At 35.1% G+C, this 25,066-nt stretch overlaps 1 protein-coding gene across 9 annotated transcripts in view; it reads left to right on the forward strand.

The window, feature by feature from the left end:
• Positions 1–25,066, forward strand: part of ITGA4 (integrin subunit alpha 4) — a 412,268-nt gene that overhangs the window by 251,436 nt on the left and 135,766 nt on the right. Inside the window, exon 3 of one of the 9 annotated variants that reach the window (XM_063790617.1) lies at positions 732–826. The exons of the other annotated variants lie outside the window; for them this stretch is intronic. The gene's annotated coding sequence lies outside the window, so the exon portion shown is untranslated. The remainder of the gene's footprint in view (positions 1–731; positions 827–25,066) is intronic. 9 annotated transcript variants of the gene reach the window in all.

A 25,066-nucleotide genomic window follows, 5' to 3' on the forward strand; every position in this document is an offset into this window, starting at 1 on the left:
ATCCTATTTTAAAGCAGAGAATGAAGGGAGCGAAGAACATGCTTAAGGTGACACAGTATAGTGGTGGCAAAGGAGGGAGCCAACTCCAGGTCTCTTGACCCTCAATTCAGTTTTCTTTTCTACCTTAACACATTGCTTAACTAACTTTTGGATTTTTGAAATGTATTTTGCTGAGTTTTTTTGGTCAGCAAACAGTGTCTGTTTGAGTTTTCTTTTTCTACCTCCTGTGCATATGCCACCTGAACATCTGAGCAGATGACAGTGCCGAACCGGTCCTCCTGCCTCCCCTAATATGTGATTAGGGACCCACTCGAGCATTTCTAAGAGGTACTTAGGGATAGTTAATTTAAACTTTTGAAGAATGGAGAATTTCAATTCAGGTTTTGAACAACCCTAGGGAATACACTTAATGAGAATACAATGAAAAACTCACACAGAAAATACAGCAAGGTTATGAAAATCTCCCAATGATTAAGATGAAAAAAATTAAAAATATTATTATTCTATCCAAAACTTTTTTTTTTAAACTTCTCATTGAAGTCAATTAGGTCCAAATGCTCAAGAGAGTGATTGAGTAAAAGAAGTCTGACTTGATGGTACATGTGGATGGATGAAATGGACAATGAAGTTTCCATATGTTGCTTTTATGCAGTAATTAGAAACTGTCACACACGGTTTCATTTTTTAATTTCCTTGGGCTTATTTGCATGTTGGAACTTCCTTTGAAACAGGATGGAGAGTATCAAACTGGCATCCAGTTGAAATGAGGAGCAGTGGCTTGTGGACACCCTCCCCACCTCAGGGACAGGAAGGAAGCCAGAGGCAGGTACTGTTGAGGCGCATTGCACAGGAGGCAGCGAGCAGACAGCTGTCCTGGATGCTGCTAACGTGGCGCTGCATCCTGCCTGCTTGCCCTCCAATTGGTCATTATGGAGCACTTTGGCTACCCTGAGCTGATCTCCCTTTTAAAGCACTTTCATTCCAGCCCAATTATCTTTCCTTTACTATTTGCATGGTCAGACTTGAAGTCAGGGACCCTGTTATCCCTATTGCCAGGCACACAGTGGTTCCCATGGGTCCTTCACAAACCTAAATTAATAACCTTTACATGTCTGGATCTTCATATAAGATTTTTCTAGTTCTAGAAATCTTCACCCTTGTTAAAAAAAATAGAATAGGCAAGGCAGTTTTCGTTGCATAAGAATTGTGACTAGGAGGCAAAAACTAGAAGTCTTTTGAATGTCAATAGTATTCTAAAAATCTGCTGCTTGCTACTACTAAACTATTACTGGAGAACTGACAAATTCCAGGAGCTGAAGGCTAAAAGAAACTTCATTTGTCTAAGATGGTTTATCTATCTGGACAGCTACTCTACTGAATACTTAAATGACCTGGAACCATAAAAAGAATTGAATTATACAAGCATAATTTGACTTATGACACAGTAAAGAATTTTCCCAAATCAAATTTTGGTCAGAAAGAAATTTCTTGATAAGTTTAAAATGCCATCTTATCTAAGTCTTTTAAATAACTTATTTGATTAAAAAATACAGATAAGCATAAAGAAAAAAAAAACACAGATAATAATCCCTATCTCCAGAGGCACGCATTATTACTATGTTGGTATTTGTCCTTTGACTTTTTTTAGTATGGGTATAAATGTGTTTTATATGTAATTTTTTTAATGACCAATAATGAACCTAGTGTTTTATAATACTTTTTCAGCATAAAAGGCATCAAGAACATTTTTTCATTATAAATATTTCTACTACATCATTTTAATAGCAGTATAGTATTCTAGACTATAGGTATTCCACATTTTATTCAATCTCTTTTTTAAGATATCTAGATGGTTTTAATTTTTTCTATTATACTTAATGTGATGATCACTGTCAAATATTAATCTTTGGCATGTCTTTATTTGCTTGGGGTATATTTTGAGAAGTGAAAGTGCTTAGTGAAAGGCTATACCCATTCTTAAGGTTTTTGATACATATTGCCAATGGCCTTGCAAAAAAGTTGTATTAATTTAGAATCCCACCAGCAGAGCATGAGGCATTTATTTCCTGGATCCCCTGCCAACACCCAGCATTATGGTTCTTTTTCATCTTAGCTAATCTGAGGAGTGAAAATGGTGTTTCTTTTTTGTTTTAATTAATTTATTCTTGAAGCCAACATTTCTGAAGATAGAATGTCACCCACCTTCTCAATTACATGATTGCATATGCCAGTAGTTATACCTAGAATTCATTATTACATGTATTTTATAGTTATGTCATTTTACAGTAGGTAAAACTAATCTGTTTAGACACCAAAAAAAGCTGTATGATCTGCTGAGATAATACAGATTTATGTAAATTAAACATGGAGCCTATCTTATGCCTTATATCTGAGAAAATATAAAAGACAATGAAATTTAAAACATACTTTGGTGCTAAAAGAGGAAGGAGTGAGATAGCTGGAAGGTAATATTACTGGTCAACACAATGGAAGGCATCCATTGGCTACAGTGCAACTGCTGGAGGTGACTGTGTTGGTATCTGTAACATGTTGATGTGTGAAGTGAAAAAATGAATCCTGTTCCTCAGGAGAGTTCTGCATATGTCAAGTATATTGTCTCATTAAGCCAATCCATTTATCAACCCACTGAATGCCAATTAAATTGCACAGGATGGTGCAGGTATATGGTGAGCTGTTGGTGCCAAACTTTATTACAGCTGAGCTTTTCTGGCGCAGTATGTTCCACCCAGCAAAATGGCAGGCATATCAAAGCCAAATTAAATGTTCTTGAAATAATGCCTTTAAAGAGGACGAAATGCCACAGCCTGGCAGAAAAGAATGTGAAACGTAATGTCAGTTCTTAGTGTACTTTTAGTTCCAATGAAGATGTCAAGGCTCAGATCCAGCCAGTGCCAAATGTCTTCACAGCGTGCAAATTAGATCAGTGTAATTTCATCAGGAGAATGATCAGACTCTGCTGTAGTTATGGCTGAATTCACTGCTTCTGCCGAGGGCTGGGCTGAGGACCATGGGGCCCAGCTGAGTTCATGCTGCCATCCTTAGAAAGAGAGAGAACCAGATTTAACGGATTGCTCTCTTGATGCCACAGTGGAAAGTTAGTCCCACCTCTCAGAGATATTGCTAAATGAGCATCTAACATAGATTACGATGCATTTGTTTGGAATTTTTTAAAATCTGCTTAGTGAAAATTAAACCCCAAGTCACTGAAATACCAAGCTAGCTGCCAACGGGCATTACAAGCAAAAGAGGTTTCTGTTTGTAACTAAGCATAATGTTTGTATGAAAATTTACAGATATTGATATTAAATACTTAAAGCATTCAAATTCCAGGTATGTTTAGAAACATATAATCTAATACATTGATATGACAAATATTCTTAAGGATCAATACAGAAAAATAAATAGCTAATATAAAACAAAGAATCCTGAAAACCTCTTACTATAAAACAGAAACCCAATAAGAATGTCGTGAATAATTTTTAGTGTTAAACAGAGGAAAATGGTATAGAGTAAAGATCTTGGGAAGGAAATGATAAATGATGTAACTTACAGTCTAATGTTTGGAATAAATTGGAATAAACCAATTTTATGACACGATAAGTCACTTATTATCATGAAATTGTTGCCTGCTTTGAAATGGTTTCTTAATGCAGCACTTAAAAATACTCCTGAAATGTTTAAAAACAGAATTTTCGCATACTTTTTTTTTTTTAACCAGAGCAATGGTATCAGGATTCTTCTTTGAATTTGTTGGTGTATCCTTAGTAAAGACAAAGAAGGATTCCCAATGCATGGGTGCAATTTTTAAGAATAACCAGAATTCTCAGTTTCATGTTTAAGGAAGTTGTAGTTGATTTTCAACCTTTTCAAACCATATACATTCTACTGTAATAAAGCACTTTGTTTTAATGCCAATTTGAATAATGTTTTACAATGTTTATTTTATAATCCTTATAAAATATATTTCAAATGCTAACAAATATAGAGGAAAATAAAAATTACCCATAAACACCCATCCAGACATAACAACTGCTATTACGTTTATATTTTCTCCAGTGTTGAGTATGTGAATATTTTTTCCCAAATTGAGGTACTATTGTTTATAAAGTTTGACTTCTGCTTTAAATATAACATTCTATGCCATTAAAAAGTCTTAAAATTATTTTAATGATACAGAATATTGTGTGTAAGATCCCCTATTATTGGAAATTTGTATCAGTATTTAGCTATTACCTTCACGATGAACATTCTTATAAATAAACATTTGTACATATTTGATTAATTTGTTTGGACAGACTCCTAAGAAGTGGCATTACTGAGTTAAAGGTATGAATTTTCAAAGTTCTTGTTTTTACTGTGTTACTTTTCAGAAACTGTCTTTAAACCTGTAATTTGTAGCCCCCCAAAAAACAATAACTTTACAAAATCAGATCTATAAAATTCCATTTTCGTATTCTAACAGCCATATCATGACGTCTACCTTTCGAACCTTAATTTTATGGAAATAGGATAAAGAATAGGGAAAACACTCTAAAACTGTGAGATCTGAGGGCAGTAGGAACGTGGCTGCCTTTCTTCTGTTGTTTTTCATTACTGAAGGATGTGCTATGCATTCTCAGTTACTGGCAAATACTTTGATTGATTGATACAATTAGCTTAGAGCATGCTTAAAGTCAATGAAAAATTATTCTCCCAAGCATTGAAACTATTTTAACGTTAACTATATATTTAATCAATATAGACAAGCCAATTATTTACCATAAGCTAGTGTTACTTTTAATTACTTTCATTCCTGTATATCGCTTCAGAATTAGTTAGACCTTCTGCTGTGGAACTTTCTTTCATTTCCTATTTTAGCAATAGGCACAGGACCCAAGGCTATCTCTGGGGCTTGCCAAGACCCCAGATGCCAAGCTTTGGAACATTCTAGTAGCAACATCTGGCCTTTTGGTGAGCTCCACAGGCAGTTGTGCACTCAGCTCGGAACTGCCTCTGGGGATGTCACATGGTCAAATGACCTACTGATATTTCGGCTAGCATGCTCTCTGAGGAAACATTTGTCTTTCTGCTCAGTTTGAGTAGGTAGCAGATAAAATTAGAGCTATTATGTGGAAAAATGTTTTCTACAAAAAAATCATTTGTTTTAAAATCTTAATTCTTTAATTGGTAGAGTTGCATTGCAGCTTGGTTTCCAGCTGTTCATTACTTTTTTCAGGAATCAGGAGAGACACTGACTAGTTCAGTTCAGGATAAATTTTGTACAGCTACATTGAATTCATAAAAGATGGCCACATTTGCATTCAGGGTGGCTTAAAATATTGATGATAATTGGGGGAGAAAGTATTAATAACTCCAAGACACTTCCTCAAAAATAACCTTCTCGATTTACTGGATCAAGGACATTTCCTAAGCATATACAATGCTATGACCCAGTAGAATATTTGTTTACCTAAGTCTTTAGACTGCTGTAGATCTCTTTTAATGTCTTTTTTTAATCAAGAGATTAAAACCTATGTTCAAATAATACCAGTAATTTTTAAAAGTTATTATCAATTTAGCATAAAAATTAAACCCAAATGTTCCCCTTTTGGGGTATGCAAGATTAATCAGGCACAAGGAAAAAATGCAACTAAATTAACAAATTGCCTCCAACAATTTTCTATTTTTTAAGGGAAAAGAAAAAAAGTATTTATGAATATTTCGCATACTATGTGGAAAATAAGATCTAATAACACATCAAAACGCATGGAATTCTTCAGATATGTAATTCTTTATGGTATCTCCTTCTTTATGCTTCTTTGCTTTATGTCTGTTTATACTTCTTTATATTATCATTTTTAGAAATTTCCAAATTTGCATTTCTTATTAAATTCTGTTTATCATGACATTGCTATGTAGTTCATTTTCATTATTAATGAAGTAGTCACAATTTCACACTTCCTTATATTTTTGCATTTTAAAAGCAAAAATTTGTTTTCATTTATTTTGAGTCTTTAATTTTTTAGTATTGTTGTTAAAGAAAACATTATTTATATAATCTTTGAATTAAAACATTGAATGAGTGGTTAGAATTTTCTACAAGACTCAAATTGTTTACATGTAAATGTCTTATTTCTGCAATGAAATCAGAGGGTCTTCCTATTAGATATTAACTGAATATTTACTCACCTTTCAAAAGAAATTGTTAAAAATCCCTGCCACAAGGACAACTTAGTAAAACATGGCTACCATATGATATCTAAATGATTAAGATTGAAAGTCAGTATGATAGTCCTCAACTAAACCCAATACAATGGGAATCATTGATTGGGTGCTAAAATTAGCAAATGGGCCAGGCACAGTGGCTCATGCCTGTAATCCCAGCACTTTGGGAGGCTGAGGTGGGCAGATCACCTGAGGTCAGGAGCTGGAGACCAGCCTGGCCAACATGGCGAAACCCCGTCTAGCTGGATATGGTGGCACTTGCCTGTAGTCTCAGCTACTCAGGAGGCTGAGGCAGGAGAATCACTTGAACCGGGGAGGCAGAGGTTGCAGTGAGCTGAAATCGCCTCACTGCATTCCAGCCCAGGCAACAGTGAGACTCCGTCTCAAAAATAAATAATATGAAATAAAATTATTGCAAATGGTTTTGATATTGCTTTTTTATTAAAAAGGCAAGAATTTCTTTTTAAACTCAGGACTCTGGAAACAATCAAATTAGTCAAAATTATGTGGGTTACTATATCCTGTTTTGTAAAACTATCAACTGGAACAGAATTATATGTAATCACCTTGTAAATCTGGCAACTAAGAGGGGGAATTTCTAGTTTGCATTTGGCACCAGGCTCAGATTCAGCAACAATGCAGAAACTATTAAACCACATTTAACTTTGCCCCCTTCTCTTCAAACCTATCCTTTTATTCAATTCTACTGACCACCCTGGTTTCCATGTGGTCTAAACAAACGGGGAACAACTTTTTACCCTGTCATTATAGGAAAAAATGATATATCTTTGAGCAGGAAATCAGCAACCCAAAGTGGTGGCAGGATGATAATCCATCAGAGCTTTGGCCCTGTCACTGATGTTCCTTCAGGCCCATACATTCCTCCTACTTGGGCGTGTGGTAGTGTCACCAGTGTGACAGTCTCCAGCTACTGCCTTAGGCTGTAGCAATAAACTGCAGCATGGGTATGGAGGGAAGGTAGGACAGGGAAGTAGAGACATGGTAAGAGGCTGGCACAATTGGAAGGGTGGCTGCACTGTAAGAAATAGGAAACAATAGGACAGGCATTGTGGCTTATGCCTGTAATCCCAGTATTTTGGGAGGCCAAGGCAGGAGGATCTCTTGAAGCCAGGAGTTTGAGACCAGCCTGGGCAACAAAGCGAGACCTCATCTCTACCAAAAAAAAAAAAAAAAGAAAAAAGTGTTTTTAAATTAGCTGGGTGGAATTGGATGTACCTGTAGTCCCAGCTCAGGAGGCTAGGGTGGGAGGATCACTTGAGCCCAGAAGTTTGAGGCTGCAGTGAACTGTGATTACGCCACTGCACTCCAGCCTGGGCAACAGAGTGAGGCCTCATCTCTAAAATAAAAAATTAAAAAAAGAAACAGGGAACACAGAACAATAAAGTTGCAAGCAACATTCAGGTCTTGATGTGCTAGTAGAGTTGGGATTAAAAAGCAATTATAGCTTTTTGTACAGAGAAGTGACATTTATACAACTACAAGTTTTTTGGTAGATTCCAGTTTTTCTTACTTGTGTATTTATTCCCATACTCTTCCTTACTCGTTACCTTTTTTTTTTCTCTTAAAAAGCTCTCATAAGGTAACACTAGCGAAACGGCAGATTCAGGACCTCTGAAAATTCTCTCTTCCGTAAAAGCAATGAGAAAACTGGCAAAAATGGTCCGAATTTATGTTTTCCAAACTCTGGAAATTAATGAAGCCCTTTCAGAAACTTGGGAAGTATTTATTGGAGCAAAACAGCAGAATCATGGTAGCAACAGTGAGCTTTGTGGCATTTTAAACTTGTTCTATTCCCATCCCCACTGCTGATCTCAATGGTAACCTTGAAAACTAGCCATCCATATTCAAAGTGAAAACCAACAGCATGGCAGCCACTGGAGGGGGAAAAAGACAATTGGAGCACCTTCAAAATCCCATTCTCAAAGATCTGTCATTATTTGACTTGTCAGGTAATTCTCTAGGGATGACTATTTGCAAGATTATCTTTATTTCACCTGATTCAGAGCTCCACCAGGCTCTTCTCTTGTACAGAGAATAGTCTTTTCTCTTGTACAGAGAATAGTCTTTTCTCTTGTACAGAGAATAGTCTTTTCTCTGGAGATTCTGTAGAAAACACAGGAACTGTTAACACCGTGGATTCATAGTCATGAATAACAGTTGGAATGAACAACAAGCTAACCAAAATGCTTAAAAAAAATGAGGAAGTGGGGGAATCAGAAGTCCATAGGGGCTTTGATAAGTCCTTCTAATCCGTAAAACCATGGTCATACATTCTCAGAAAAAAACTCAGAAAGGCCCTAAGCTCTCACCTTGGGGCTCACACAAGCAGGAAGTGAAGGCCCAGTCAGAGTTCTTAATTGCCTGGCTGAATGATGATGGCATATTCCAACATTCACACAGAGCCCCTTGCCAGAGATTAGGAGACTCATTGGTTCTAGGCATTGAAGAAAATCTCTGTTCAATTACTGGCTAATCATTATCCTAACTGAATACAGATTTCAGTGACCACACATGAAAAGGAACACAGACTTACAGAATTTATTAAATAAACAAAAACAACAGCAATAAACCCTGGGGAATTTGCTGGAGAAGAGGAAGATTCTGATTTCCAGAGTTCTCACATTATTGAAAATGCCAAATTTTAACAAAAACTTATGAGACACTTGAAGAAACAAGAAATTTGGCCTATGCATATTTTTTATAGAGCCTTCAATAACAAATGCCCCTTAGGAACCCTAAATATTGGAATAATTAGACAAAAATTTTATGCTATTTTAAATATGTTCACAGAATCTTTAAAAATGTTTAATACAGGAAAATATGAGAATGCCTCATCTTGAAGGAACATTTTACTGGATGTAGAATACTTGGTTAGCAGTGTTTTCTTTCAGCATTTTGAATATATCATCTCTCTGCCTTCTGACCTCCACTATTTCTTATGAGAAATCATCTGTTAATCTTGTAGAGGATTCCTTGTATGAGATGAGTCATGGCCTTCTTGCTTCTTTGAAGAATCCCTCTTCGTCTTTTTCTTTTGAAAGTTTGATTATAATGTGTCGAGGTATGTATCTCCTTAGAGTTTATTGAGCTCTTTGGATGTGTAGATTAATGTCTTTTATTAGATTTGGATAAATTTCAGCCTTTTTTTTTTCTTTTCTTTTCTTTTCTTTTTTTTTTTTGCCCATCTGGCTGGGACTATCTTTATGCATATGTTGGTATACTTGATGATATTTCACAGGTTTCTGGGGTTATATTAATTTTTATTCATTCTTTTTTATTCTGTCCTTCAGACAGAATAATCTCAGTTGGCCTGTCTTTAAGTTCACTGATTCTTTCTTCTGCCTACTCAAATCTGGTGTTGACCCCTTCCAGTAGATTTTTCATTTCAATTATTATACTTTTCAATTCCAGAGTATCTATTCAGTTCATTTAAAAAATAATATCTGTCTATTGGTATTCTCTATTTGTAAAAAAGAAGTAGACAATATGAATACATCTATAACAAGTAAAGAGATTGAATCAGTAATTAAAAACCTCCCACAAAAACACCTGGGACCAGATTACCTTGCTGATGAAATCTACCAAACCATTAAAAAACACCAATCCTTTGCAAATTCTTTCAAAAAATGTAAAAGAAGGAATGCAACCAAACTCATTGTAGGAGATCAGTTTTGCCCTGATACCAAAACCAGGCAAGGACAACACACACAAAAAAACAACTACAAACTAATATTCTTCACAAATATTTACCAAAAAAAAAATCCTCAACAAAATACTATCAAACCAAATTCAGCAACATAGAAAAAGTATTTTACACTATAGCAATGTGTAATATGTCCCAGAATGTAAGGTCAATTTAGCACCTGAAAATCAATCAGTATAATATACTGTATTAATAGAATAAAAGGCAAAACCTCATGATTACCTCAATAGACACAGAAAAAGCATTTTGACAAAATCCAACATTCTTTTCTGATAAAACACTGAACCAACTAAAAAGTAAAGGAGAACTTCCTCAATCTGATGAAGTATATCTATTTATTTAAAAACCCACAGCTAACATCATACTTAATAAAAGACAGAAAGGTTTCCTCCTAAAATCAGAAACAAGATAAGAATATCTGTTCTTACCACTTCTATTCAATATTGTACTGGGACATTATAGCCAGGGCAATTAGGTAAGAATAAGAAATAAAAAGCATCCATATTGGAAAGGAAGCAAAACCCTCTTATTTGCAGATGACATGATCTTGTGCATATAAAACCAAAATTCATCCACTGAAAAAACCATTAAAGATAATAAACAAGTTGGCAAGATGACAAAATACGAGATTAATATACAATAATCAGTTATATATCTATACACTAGCAATAAACAATATGAAAATGAAACTCAAAAACCAATTCCATTTACAATAGCGTCAAAAAAATAAAATATTTAATACTTAAAAAACAAGGCTTACACATTGAAAACTATAAAACATCACTGAATGAAATTTTAAAAGACAAATAAAATAGATTTTTCATATTTATGGATTGGAAGACCTAATATTGTTAAGATGGCACTACTCTTCAAAGTGATCTACAGATTCAATATAACCCGTCAAAATCCCTGCTGCCTTTTTTCCACAACTTGACAGGCTGACGCTAAAATTCCAATGAAAATATAAAGGAAGCAGAATAGCTAAAACAATTTTGAAAAAAGAACTAAGCTAGAGGTCACACATGTCCCAGTTGCAAAGTTTATCCTAAAACTACATTAATCAAGATTATATGGGACTGGTATGAAGATATACATACATACATCAGTAGAATCAAAATAAAAGCCAGATATGTATAGTCAGTTGATTTTTTACATGGATGCCATGACAACTTAATGCAGAAAGGATAGTCTTTCAAGAAATTTGGCTGCGACAACTGAATATCCAGTTGCAAATGATAGAAATTGGACCCTTTCTTCATTTCCTAGTAAAAAAAATTAACTCAAAATGAATCATATTAATGGCTAACTATAAGAGCTAAAACTATGACTCTTGGAATTAAACATAGGTGTATATCTTCATGACCTTGAATTAGGCAATGTTTTCTTATGAATGACAAGTAAAGCACAAGCAACTTTATAAAGAATAAATAGATAAATTGGACTTCATCAACAATGAAAATGTTCGTGTTTTACGTACACTGTCAAAAAAATGAAAAGGCAATTCACAGAATGGGAGAAATATTTGCAAATCATCTACCAGATATATTCTAGCATCCAGTATATAAAACTATTACATGCAACTATTTAAATAAAAGAAACAAAACCACACTAATAAAAAAAGGGAAAAGATTTGAATAGACATTTCTCCAAAGAAGATCTGCAAATGGCTAAGAAGCACAGTAAAAGAAGCTCAACATCATTAGCTTTCAGGGAAAATCAAATCAAAACTATGAGATAACATTTCACATCCACTGGCAGGGTGGTCATCAGGAAGTAGGGCAATAACAAGTAATGTCAAAGATGTGGATAAACTAGAACCCTCATACTTTAGCTGGTGGGAATGTAAAATTATTCAGCCACTTTGGAAAACAGTTTGATTGTTAAGTTAAACATGAAATTATCAACTGACCCAGGAATTCCATTCTAAGAAAATTGAAAACATATATCCTTATAAAAACATGTACACAAATGTTTATAGCAACTCTGTTTATAGTAGTCAAATGATGGAAGCAACCTAAATGTTCATAACCTAATGAATTCTTATGCAAAATGTGACATATTCACACAATGAAATATTATTCACCCATAAGAATGAAGAAAGTACTGACTTATGTTATAGTGTAGGTGAACCTTCAAAACATTATGCTAAGTGAAAGAAACCAGATGCAAAAGGCCACATATTATTCCATGTGTATAACACATCTCAAAATGGCAAATCTATATAGAGACAGAAAATTAATCAATGGTTGCCAGGCACTGGAGGGGGGAAGTGGGAAGGGACTGCTGATAGGTTTGGGGTTTCTTACTGAGCTGATGAAAATATTTTAGAAATAGATGATGATAATAGGTGCACAGTCTTGTGAATATATGAATAATAACTGAATTGTACACTTTAAAATAGTGAATTGTATCATGTGAATTATATATTAATTTTAAAAATTCTCTCATTATCTCCATCCACCCACCCCACCCTAATGGTCATAGTTATAGTTATTGATAAGGGATGGTGTTACGTTGTCAAAGAAGAGATGTTTTCAACTTCTTTTTCAACCATATTAAGCCTTTAAGTAGCCTATGTACAGAGGAAAATCTTATTGCACCTTCTCCCAGCTCTCAACACACCAACATTTTATACAAATAAAATCAAGTTATTAATACCACAGATAAGCTAGAAGAGAAAATAAATTTTAAAAAGGCAAGACATGATGTTGTGTGTGAAAAGAACTTGAATCTTCCTGAAAACAAGGCTGATGATGTCCTTCCTGCTTTGAGAACCTCCATGGGCTCCCATTACCTTTACAAAACAGCCCACATTTCTTTTTAGGACCTGCAAAACTTTACATTTCTAGCCTAATTTCCTAGAATCATACATGCACTCTTTAAACCCTACTCACATTAAATCTCTGTATTTTCTGAACATACTAAGATTTTTTTTATGATTCAAAACCTTTAAATACACTTTTACCTCCAACCAGAAAGTAAGATTCTTTGCTTGAATTTCCTTAGAATACTTTTATATAGGTTTATCTTTTTGAAAAACAGAAATTAATGGCTCAGTGGCTACTACATATAACTCAACCAATGAATTTGTATGTCTGTTTCTTTTGATAAACGTCATCTTTATAGACTATTTCAGACATATAATGTCATCATTCTGTATATTGTGTTAGGAAAAATTATCAAAAACTTAGGACTAAGGCAAAAAGAAGTCTGCATGTCCTTTCAATGTCATACTGGAATATCGTCCAGGAGATCACTCAAGGATTAATCATCTAGGGGAATGGAACTTTGGTTGTTTGATTATTAACTCCTAATTAAAGCCTAGACTGTGAAGTTTCATCTTACTTTGTAGATTTTTATTTTGAAGAGATGCAAATGAACACTTCTTGGCTAAAAAAAAAAAATTAAAACACAAATATTATTGTTTTATTGACTATAGATTATTATGCTGTTGTGTATTTAATCCAGCAATTTTATTCTGACTTTCTTTCATCATTTTCTATAAGCATTCAGTTCTCCAAATACTCTTTGAAGCAATTTTATCATCTTGGTTGTTCCCTCATTAGTGAGTTGAATAAATCTTTTGACTTGTTCTTATTCTGTATTCATATATGAGTTACGTCATTTCATTTTATGGCAATTTTACATTATGTACTAAATTAAGTTGCCCAGTTTTCAAAAATCTTCCTAAGAGTTGTACCATAATTAATTTTTCTCAACTCTATAGTATTTTCCACAAAAAAAACTATACTGAAATTAAAAAGAAGATTCGTACATTTCAAAACAACTGCTTTCTCCTGGCCCAGTGCATTAAGTGTAAGTGATGAGCAGAGAGCCTCCTAGGCATGTACCCCTTCCTGCATCTGTTTCTTCAGAAAGATGTAAATGCAATGTCCTATTTTTACCCACAAACAAGTCCATGATGAGATATTATTTATGAAATGGTGAAATAAATAACCTCAATTTAACTGATGTAATAGCAAATGTGATTAATGGAATCCATGCAAAAGTTTGACTTATTTATTTGCCTTAATTGAATGCCTAATCATGACTCACAGATGTTAGAGTTAGGTTTTTTTTTTTAATATGGGCATAAAATATGCAAACTTTTTGTCTAGTCCAGCTTCTTTTGGAGACTTAAATTAATATTCATTTTGCGATCCACTTCAATTGTACTGTTTCCTCAAACCTTGCCCAACAAATGTTAACAAAAATGTTTTTGAATGAAATCTACTCATTAATATAAAAAAAAACCCACAAAACAATAAACCAAAAAAAGTAGCCTGAAGTTTTACTATATTCATTTATAATGATTACTCAGAAAAACAGTATTAAAAACAAATTAATATGTGCCCAAAAGGGATAAAAGCTTCACAAATGTGTTTATAATCTAAAAGAAGATGACAGACACAATGTATGTGAGTTTTAAGAAAAGGAAAAGAAAGAAAAAGAAAATTGCCATCAGATTTATTTAAGGTATGAAGCATCAAGGTAACTCTAGGGCCAGGTAGACTCAAATTCAAGATATTCTAGTCTTCGGCTTATTGTCTTTGGTGCAGTAACTACAAACTTATTCCTGGTGCTATGTTTATTTGTTAAAATTCTTCTGTTTTATGAATTACCTGGATTTTTAACTTCTTATTTTCTATCATATTTATCTAAAACACCAATAATATCCTGCCTCCTAAGTTTTTCTTTGAGTTCTGCTGCTTTTCTTATATATTTTATGTAAGAATAAAACTCTGAATTAAATAAATACATTTAAAATGGAAACTTAAAATTCCCTACAGAAAAAAATGCTATTTTAATAAAAATATAAATAATGTGTCAAAGAAAAATTCTATTTTAAGTTAATTTGCATCCTTTGGATATTGGGAAACTGATCTTTGGTTTCAGCTTTAATTCTTACAGGGAGCAAATGACTATATTTATATAACATTTTTCAATATGCTTAATTGCTCCAGTTGGAGATTCTTGTATTTCTCTAATGAATTACTTTTCTATTGTGAAGAAATGTCTCTCTCAAAGGACAATCATTTGTTACACCTGAGCCTTCCTGGTCCCAGTTGTGCCACATGCTGCTTAATAATTTGCAATGATTTAGGAAGATTGCCATAACCACTCAATTACGTAAACAGCAGCTTTGGATGCAATCTATACAGCATGAGACACATCCTTAGCCCACATTTAGAACTGTCTTGTTAATTATATAGAATCCAGCAACCACTAGGTTCTGAGTATTTCACAGACAGCAGGTAACCTGTCCTAGAGGACTAAAAGTAGATGCTCATTTTCTTTGGCCTGTCTAGGCAGCTGCAGCATAACCATACAGTGGAATATAGCAGTGGGAAAAAAGAAGTCAACTAAGGTTTAGGAAACCTGATTTCTAATTCTGGCTCTATTGCTTTTTAGGTTTTGACTCTCAGGTAATGATATTCTCTGACCTTCAGTATTCTTCCCTTCATAGAATGTGTGCTACAGCTGATAGTTTCTTAGACATTTGCCTAATCAATGGCCCATTTCTATGTAACCTAAATTAAAGGTTGAAGATATTTTGCAAATTGTACCAAAATGTTTATTAAAAGTCTTAGTAACTTATTTTTATGCAGCATTCTGAAACAACAAGATGAAAAATCAGTCAATCACTGTAAGACAGGGTAGCTCATTTAAAATTGTGATTGTCAAAAATGTTAATTACTTCCGGGCCAATGAGATAGAATTGCTAGGCAATTTACTTTAAGTAACATAGCTTTGTGGCCAGAATTAACCTTTCTATAAGGAAAAGAGACACATGTCCATGTGTCCAGGTAATGAAATTTGAAGGCCAGGTAATATGAGTGAGTTCTGAAAATAAGTTTTACTGAATTCGCAATTATACCTTGGACAGGTCCTACACAATTAAGGTGTAAAATATAAACCCCTTCTGGTTATATTTTAGACTGTTGAAAATAAGTACAGTGTATTAAAAATATATAGTTATCTAAATAAATGAATTATCTTGGTACATAAATAAAACATTCAGATTTAAAGTAAATCCTTTTAGCTTCATTTATCATATCATTTCACTAATAATCTACTTGTGAAATTCAGTGTTATCTTCATATCAAATTTTTTGCCCTTCATAAGTAAATGAGTATTAATTTACAAAGACTAAAATGTCTAGGGAAATATGACTATACAATCCTCTTTACCTAGTACCTAGTATAGTGCAATAGAAATTTGAAATGTTTCCCGATGCTACTCTGCACAGTGCAAAGATCATAAATTTTGGGGTATATCTAGTTTTGTTCTCAGATAATTTCCGATGGTTACTGGGTAATCCATTTAGACTTTCTAGGATGCTTTTCCCCATGTGTAAAAACAGGCATAATAATATTATCCATGACCTTTTCAATGTGTAATAATATGACTCATTCATTTTCAGGATAGTATGTGTCTATGCACATTCATTCAAGTAAATTACTATTCCTATGTCTATATTCATCCCTTAAGAACAAGAAGGGCATTTGCTAATTTGTTCAGTAATAGGAAGGGGAATGTAGGAAGAGTGGAAGAACAAAACACCATTTTGCAATTTTTCAGCAGGGACACTGTTTCGTGATATCTGGATTGCAATGAGAGGACTAGAAGTCAAGGGGCTAGAATTATCTGAAGGGTCACTCTCGTATGTCTAGAGGTTAATCCTAGCCATCAGTTGGAGGCCAAACTTCTTCACAAGATGGCTGGGCATCAAGAGCAAATAGATAGAGAGAGAGGGGCTATGTATGTGCACAGTAGATGAAGCTATATTGCATTTTATTACTTAGACTTCTGCTACATTCTATGAGTAGAAGCAGTTATAAAGGTCACCTAGGTTCAAAGGGAGGGGACAAGGATCCCATCTCTCAATGGAGGAGTGTTGATGTCACGTTGTAAGAAAAACATGTGGCATGGGTTATATATTGCTACCATCTTCGCAAAACAATATCTGCTCAAGCCAGTATAAGGGCTTTTGATTTATATCACCAAAGTGAACTTCAGTAATAGTATAAGATTTGATTTATATCTTTCCCTGTCTAATGATAGGAAAAATTGTATTTCACTGTTGTTTCTTTTTATAATTAAATATACCAAACATTGTTTCACAAGTTATTTGCCACTTATATTTTTTCATGATTAAAAAAAATTATTTGACATAATCAGTATGCTCCTGTGGGTATTCACCTGCTTAATAACAGTTTATAAAACATCTTCAAATATTACACTAAGGAAACAACAGTTTCTCAGTTTTGTTGAAAATATTTCCCCTGGTGTGCCATTTTATTTTCACTTTGTTTTATTGCATTATTTATTGTTTATAAACTTTTTAGTATGGTTCCTATATTATATACCATGCTTATGATGTGTTCCTCATCCCAGGATTATAAAAATAATTTTTACTTGTATGCTAACTTTGTTCTTTATAAATTATATCAAAATAAATTCTATATAAATTAAATATAAGATCTAACATTTTTCAGGCTTTTAACTGTTCAGCTTCATTTGTTGAAGTAATCAAAATAACAACTAGTTTTAAAAATAGTAGTATCCAAAGAAAACAGACATTATCTGTTGAATAAGCTTATACCTCCTCTACCAGTTAGAAATATTAAAATTATATATTGATTCATATATATACTTGAGTCTCTTTCTGGATGCTTTATCATGGATCTCTCCTGTAATTCACTATCACTTTTTTAAATCATTACAGTATAAAAGTACATTTTAATATCTTAAAAGCCCCCCTCTGAACGTGGTTTGTAATTCATGAAGAGCTTTTCAATAATCAGTGCCCAACCTACTTCCTCCCTGATGATCTCATTCAGGCTCATGTCCATAGCAACAACTTCCTATTTATATCTCCAGGCCACATCTCTCCTGTGAGCCTTAAACTCTATTACCCACTGGAAGGTTGAACATGTCTCTGTTTCAACTGGTCAAAACTGAGCCCTTGAATATTTTTCCCAAGTCTCCTCCTCCTCCAGTCTTCTTTATTCAAATAAAGGGCATTATACCAGCTAATCAGATACCAAAACGAAAGTGAAAGTTAACATCATTGTAGCCAATCTTTACATGAGAGTAAAAATGGTCAAATTCTTGTAATAGAAAATTAAAATGGGGCTGGGCATGGTGGCTCACACCTGTAATCCCAGCACTTTGGGAGGCCGAGGCAGGCGGATCACGAGGTCAGGAGATCGAGACCATCCTGGCTAAAAGGATGAAACCCCGTCTCTACTAAAAATACAAAAAAATTAGCCAGGTATTGTGGCGGACGCCTGCAGTCCCAGCTACTAGGGCGGCTGAGGTAGGAGAATGGCGTGAACCTGGGCGGCAGAGCTTGCAGTGAGCCGAGATCACGCCACTGCACTCCAGCCTGGGCAACAGAGCGAGGCTCCGTCTCAAAAAAAAAAAAAAAAAAAAAAAAAAAAAAAAAAAATTAAAGTGGGAAATTTGGCTTTTGGGGAGGCACAGTGTGGTTACATCTGCACTACATCTATGATGTCAAAATCGGTACCTGGTTTAGCATGTGAACAAGGAGTGCTAAAAAAAAAAAAAAAAAAAAAAAGGTTAAGGACCATTGATCCTGTGGAGCATTTCAAAAATTTATTTTTTATTTATAGCAGGGGGTATGTGTCTTCAGCCTCTTTCTCAAAGTTATTGTGGTTTCCTGCTAGTTTGGGGGTGTTAACAATGCTATTAAGTCTGTCCATGAGTGTACTATTACACTTCTACATGTCTCATAAACAGCATTTTTTTCTTGAGAATATTTTATGTATTTTCCCATATATTTTTTAAAATCTAAATATGTAGTTGTGATTTCTAAGAAGTAAATGCAAATATTAATAATCATATATTAAAATAAGATTAACTTCTAATTTTTACTATTGTTAGACTGATGGTTTAAAATATAGCAACTTAATAAAATGTAAAATCAATAGAATAATATAAGGTGATTTTCAGAAAAACCTTAGCTGTATGTGGAACAAATTATGTAAAAAACCTTAGCTGTATGTGGAACAAATTATGTAATTGCATCTCCACGTTGCTCTATACCCAGCAGGAGGACTTATATAGACCGCACCATCTGATCTTCCTTGCACTTTTACTTCCAGTTGGTTTCATTCAATGACAGGGACCAGGTAGATATCAGAGAGCAGAAGTGGAGAGAGACACACAGACAGAGAGACAAACAGATAGATGTGTGTCTCTAACCCTACCACTGCTGGCAAGTTTTGATATTGAGTACATTGAACAATCTTAGCTCTGTTAGTTGGTCCATTTCCTGCTACCTAACTGTCGTCTGGCTGTAACACTGCCATACCTTCACCCCTGCAGGTCTTGAGGGGGTAAAAGCTTTTCACAGTTGCTACCCTGAGCTGCTTCACCATTCTTTGCTGGTTTCCACAATCCTGCCACCCTCCGTAAATGTTCTCTTCATTAAAATGTCTCCCATCACTTCTGTGAGAAAGCCTTCTGTTTCCTGCCCTGACCTTGACTGATACAGGCTCCAACTTTGGTTCTTCTTCAGTTGTACTCATAAAAGGAAACAGTATAGCTCATGAACTCTACCATGACGGTCCCTACAAAGCTTTTCATAATCATTTACTATTCGTATTATTTTATAATTTCAGTTCAATTCAAACTTCCTTTGGGTGTTTTTCAATAAACCAACCACTAAGCAAATACTAGGATGATAAAGAGGAAGATAAGACAGAGTACGTTCCTCAAGAAGCTTGGTTTTTTCAGCAGACAATTCATAAACACTTGAAAAAGTTAAACAAGCTTATGTACGACAAAACGTTACAAATGAACACTAACAGACCATAAATATAATTTGAAACTAGAGAAGAAAACAATGACATAGTCTAACAGGAAAGGCTTTGTTGAGGAGGTGGGACTTTAATTGGATCTTGGGGGATAGAGATTCTTCAGTGTGATTCCACCATTGAATATTTCTTATCTTTTTTGTCACACAAAGAGTAATTTTTTTTTCATTTAGATCCCTCTTTCAATGTCCTAGAGCCATTTATGGGCCACTTGAAATAGTGTCTACACATGACAGATAAATTGTTTTTCTTGCCTGACCTACCCTGAGTCAGGATAGGCTTTGAGAAGCGTAACAATTCCTTTGCTTATCCATCTGATGCACATTGTGCCACACTGTGTCAGGTATCAGGAAGATTTGCATGAGAAGGAGTCCAGAGAAGTTCTAGATGATCACTTTTGGATTTGCCAAAAGCGACCCAAAAAGACTCCATGGGGCAAGCAATAACCCAGGCTCTGAGGTCGCTGGATCTGTATCTAATTTCCAACTCCTCCAGCTACTGGTCATGTGATCTTGAGAAAATTACTTAATCTTTGTTGTCTCAGTTTCCTCTTTTATAAAATTGTGGTTTGCATGTCTTCTCAGCTTGTATCAAGAGAATTTGCTAAGCATATACAATAGCAAAGTCATAATTTGTGACATATTTTAGATCAACTAGCAAGCCTCAAAACAATTTCACTTTAACATTCATTTTATAAGTATTTCAGGATATTTTTTCATATAGAAAAGCAAAGCTTCACTGAAACATAGTCTTTTGGTGAGTCATACCTTAAATTTTAGGTTTATGTAAAAGGGGTATAATAATTGAGCTTTTATCAATCCTTTTAATCTTTTAAATTTGTATTCCCTTGCGTAATGGCCTCAAACGACTTTTTAGTTAATAAATAAGCAATTGTGGTTTCAAAATACCAGTTGAATTCAGAGGCATAATTAATTACTGAAATTGAAAAAGAGTCCGTTAAATTACTAATTACAATGTAGAAATAGTCCTTAAGTCATGAATTCTGATTTTTTTAAAATTTCATTTATATTCCCTCTCTTTCATTTAATATTCTTCTCAAAAACAGCTTCTACTTTAAAAACAAAACAGTTTTAGATATGAAGGCCATATTTACGGAACCAAAATTAATGAGGAATTTCCATAACCTAAGATGGCATGGTCATTAAGAATAAAACCCCTAAAATTTTTACCTTGTGCCTGACCACAGAAAGTGATGTAAAGTACAATTATAGCCAGAAGAATTCTCCAACCCAAATGTGCTTGTTAAGTTTGTTTATCCAGTTGCACCACATGCCACACAGCTGTGAACTATTTAGAGGTTTACTAGACACTCCTGTCTAGGAATTGTTCCTTTCTTTCTGATTTTCTGCCTCATATCACACCGGGGACAATTTAATGTGACTACATTAAGTGTTTTCTGAACTGCTGCTATTTCTAAATAGTTCTGATGTCTCTGGGGCATACTTTCCTCAAAAGCCAGATTTTCTTAAGACTTTGCTTCAATTAATTTAGTACATTGAGCGTATAACTTGATATAAACAACAACAAATATTATTTTGTCTGACAAAGTCTAGGTTCTCGGACTGAAACAGGGAGCAAGGCACACAGATGACTCTTTTCATGGGGAGTACATTATGGCGGGGAAGACCTAGAAGCAATAAATAACCAAACAATTAAGAAAAAAAATATTCCAGAAAGACAGGATATGGAAATAAGAGTTGGCTGGGCAACTACTTTCCTGGAAGATCTTTTACAAGTCTACTCTCTGAGGAAGCTAGAAGAGCATAATTCTCATCAAGAGGTAGCAAATCCCTATCATGCCTCCTTTTGCCTGCTGGAACTTTAGAGGGAGAAAGAGGAACAGGCATGACTGAAGACAATAAGTAAAAGAGCCAACAAGAAGGAATACAGAGCCAAACGTGGCCAGATGAACATGTGCCCACGGGAATATGTGGGCATACTGAGTGGCCAGCGCCACCACAGAGGCTCTAAGCCTATCAAGCTAAAGTCACGTACCTCAAGCCCTCTTCTTTACAGATAGCATCTAAAGAATGACAAGACTCACCCAATTCATATTTAGAGATTTTGAACCAGAGCTGGAAGTTAGACTTCCTGGTGTATTTCATTTACATATCTACCAAGAATTGCCTTCATCTGAGTTACTTGCAATGTGGGCACTAATAAATATGATTACTGAGCAAGAATCAAGGAATGATACCATGGGGTTTACAGTACCCACAAAATTAGATATCCACTAAATGTACTATGTGGCAGATAATAGATCAGTGTGTCAGTACACCTGAAAATTACTAATGAGACTGGCACAAGTTGCCTCTTCGAATGGGGCTATGGAGAAATGCAAGCTGTGCTCCTCTTCTCTAGGAAGCAAAGCAGCCTGAAATGTTTAAGATAAACAATCTTCTATTCTGTTCAAAGAGAGGCACTTGAGAACAGGCCCAACTAGAAACAAAGGAAAAATGGAGCTAAGATGATTAGTTTCTTAATTATTTGGAAGGAATTCTAGAGAAGATTAAAAAACATCATGGTCTGGTCTGTAGTTAAATCCCATGATATATAATTTTAGTGATCATCTGGGAGATGGCTAATGGCAGAGATAATTATGGAAATGCTGACACAGCAAAACACAGTCAAGGCCAAATTAATTCTCAACATGTATAGCCAAGACATAATAAGAAAATTCCATTGATGACAAGAAGATAAATCAGAAGTAACAATAAAATGGTGAGTTAGAGTAGGTGAGTAAATAGAGAAAATGGACTCAATTCCGCTTACTCTTTCACTATCTTCTTTCCACTAGTTTCATCCTAAACTGAGAGACCAACATCAAAAGAATCTTCTCAAGTTTCTGAGTGACGGCAAGAAACTAGACTACTGTTACCAAGGAACTTTTTAAAGCAAACTGCTTTTGCTGATATGAGGAGAAAGTTAATTAATAAGAAAATACCTTAAATGTGTTTTGAAGCTGTTAAAGGTGTGTAACAACTACTCTGAATTTATTATAGCACCAGTTAGAGACCCAGGAAAACTATAAAATTGCACATCAGGGCAGAGCTGAGAGACGACATCTGCTTTGGGATTGAAAAAAAAAAAAAAAAAAACAGAAAGGAAACAAGAGAAATAGCAAGTCATTTAACATTTGGAATTCAGGACTCCAGACTCATCTATAGGACCAAACTGCTCTTGAAATATACTAGATTTCCTTTAGCTCCAGAGGTTTTGCCTTCATCAAATGCCTGTAACACTCTTATTGTCAAAAGGAATAAGTGATGGTGAACACTGTGCCAGATAGGAGGTACCACACACAGGTTCAGCAAAAAGCAGAAGCAAGAGGTATATTTTTTGTTAGATCTTAGTTCATCCCTATGTAACAGACATTTCAGGGAAGGGAGGAGAAAATAACAAAGCTACCTATGAGCAAAGGTAAATGGGATTCCCTATCCTTGTTTCCCAGTTTCGGTCATGGTATTGCTTATCCATTATTAGTTAACCACTGCTGTGTAACAAATTACTCCCAAACTTAGCAGCTTCAAACAACAATAAACATGTATTATGTCACATAGTTTGTTTCAGAACTTTGGGAGTGGCTTAGCTGAATGGTTGTAGCTCCAGGTGCTTTTTGTGGTTGCAGTCAAGAAGTCAGCCCATTCACACAGCTGCAGACAAAAGGACTCGGTTCCTTGCAGGCTGAGGCCTGATTAGGCAGGGGGCCTGAGTGTCTCGCCACATGGACCTCCCCATAGGGCTGCTTTTCGTGGCATGGCAGCTGACTCCCCCCAGAACAGATGATCAAAAGCAGCAAAAGAGAAGCCTCACATGACTTTTGCCCTAGCCTTGGGAATCACACTCTTCCATTTCTACAAAATCCTATTGGTTACATAGCAGCCCTATCCAGTGTGGGAGGGAACTGTATACAGGCATGAATACCAGGAGTGGAAAACCACTAGAGACTGGCTACCATGGTCACTTACACACCAACATGAAACTTTCAGCCTTTCCACCTCCTACCACTTATACTATATTTAATGTTTTTCCTGTTATGGACTTTAAAAAAGAGGTCATCATAAGCAATAATATCCATGAAATCATGGATATCATGTGATCTTTATATTTATTTTTATTTTTATATATTAATTTCCAAATAAAAATAGAACTATTAAAACAAAATGTATGTTATCTTCTCATAGCAAGTCAAGCATCAGCAGTGTTATACATACTACCGTTTGTGAAGTACCACTAGCCACAAGCTCAAGCTGTTCTTGCTTGAGGGAGATCTTTATAAGCTCAGTGTAAGTCAGGAGGCATTTATTTCACATGCCATCCTCACTTACACTAAATTCCCTAGAAGTCCAAGGTAATAGTACTTGGGGATAGGCTACGATGCTACAACAAAGCCATTTGCTACAGTGGTTATAACTGTCACTTGCCAGCCATCGTTTGTAATTACTTAAAACAGAAACAGTTTAAAGAATTAAACCAGAAGGGTAAAGCAGATTGTTCTCAGGACGTAAAACTAAACTCACCTTATTATGTATTGTTACACTGCTGTCCACTTTCATTACCAAAGGCAATAAAGCAATTTTAACTGTTCCCTGGAATGTCACCAGCAATAAGTGGTTTTGTTTTACTGTTCTGTTGAGCTGAATATAATAGTTATATTTTAGATCTCTTGCAACTGGGAAATCTAGAAATGCTTTCTGGTCTTTGTGAATTTACTAAAATATTTGATTTGGGTAACCTTGGTGTTACTTTAAGTATAGTCAGGGAAATCATGTCATAATCACTGAGTTTCATTAGCGACTGGCCCTTTTTAATCATAAAATTCAGTGTTCTGAAACCTATTGCCTGTTCTGTCCTACACTTGTGACTTTGTCTCTTCTCTTGATTGTACAGCCATGAGCCCTCATTATGCTTTCCTGAGGGTGTTGTATTTACTGGTGTCCTTCATTGCCAAAGGTGACAAGGCAGGGAATGTAAGAGTACAGCTGGCGGGAAGAATCTCTATTCCGAGTACACGGAGCATGTCCCATACTTCAGCCTGCAGAGCCCGTGACTACTAGCAGGGTCAAAATTGTGTCATTTAGGCTGGGCGCAGTGGCTTGCACCTGTAATCCTGGCACTTTGGGAGGGAAAGGTGGGTGGATCGGTTGAGCCCAGGAGTTTGAGACCAGCCTGGGCAACATGGCGAAACCCCATCTCTACTAAAGCATACACACACACACACACACACAACTAGCCAGGCGTGGTAGCACAT

This window comes from Pan troglodytes, chromosome 13, assembly GCF_028858775.2.
Source record: "Pan troglodytes isolate AG18354 chromosome 13, NHGRI_mPanTro3-v2.0_pri, whole genome shotgun sequence".
NCBI classification, from domain to species: Eukaryota; Metazoa; Chordata; class Mammalia; order Primates; family Hominidae; genus Pan; species Pan troglodytes.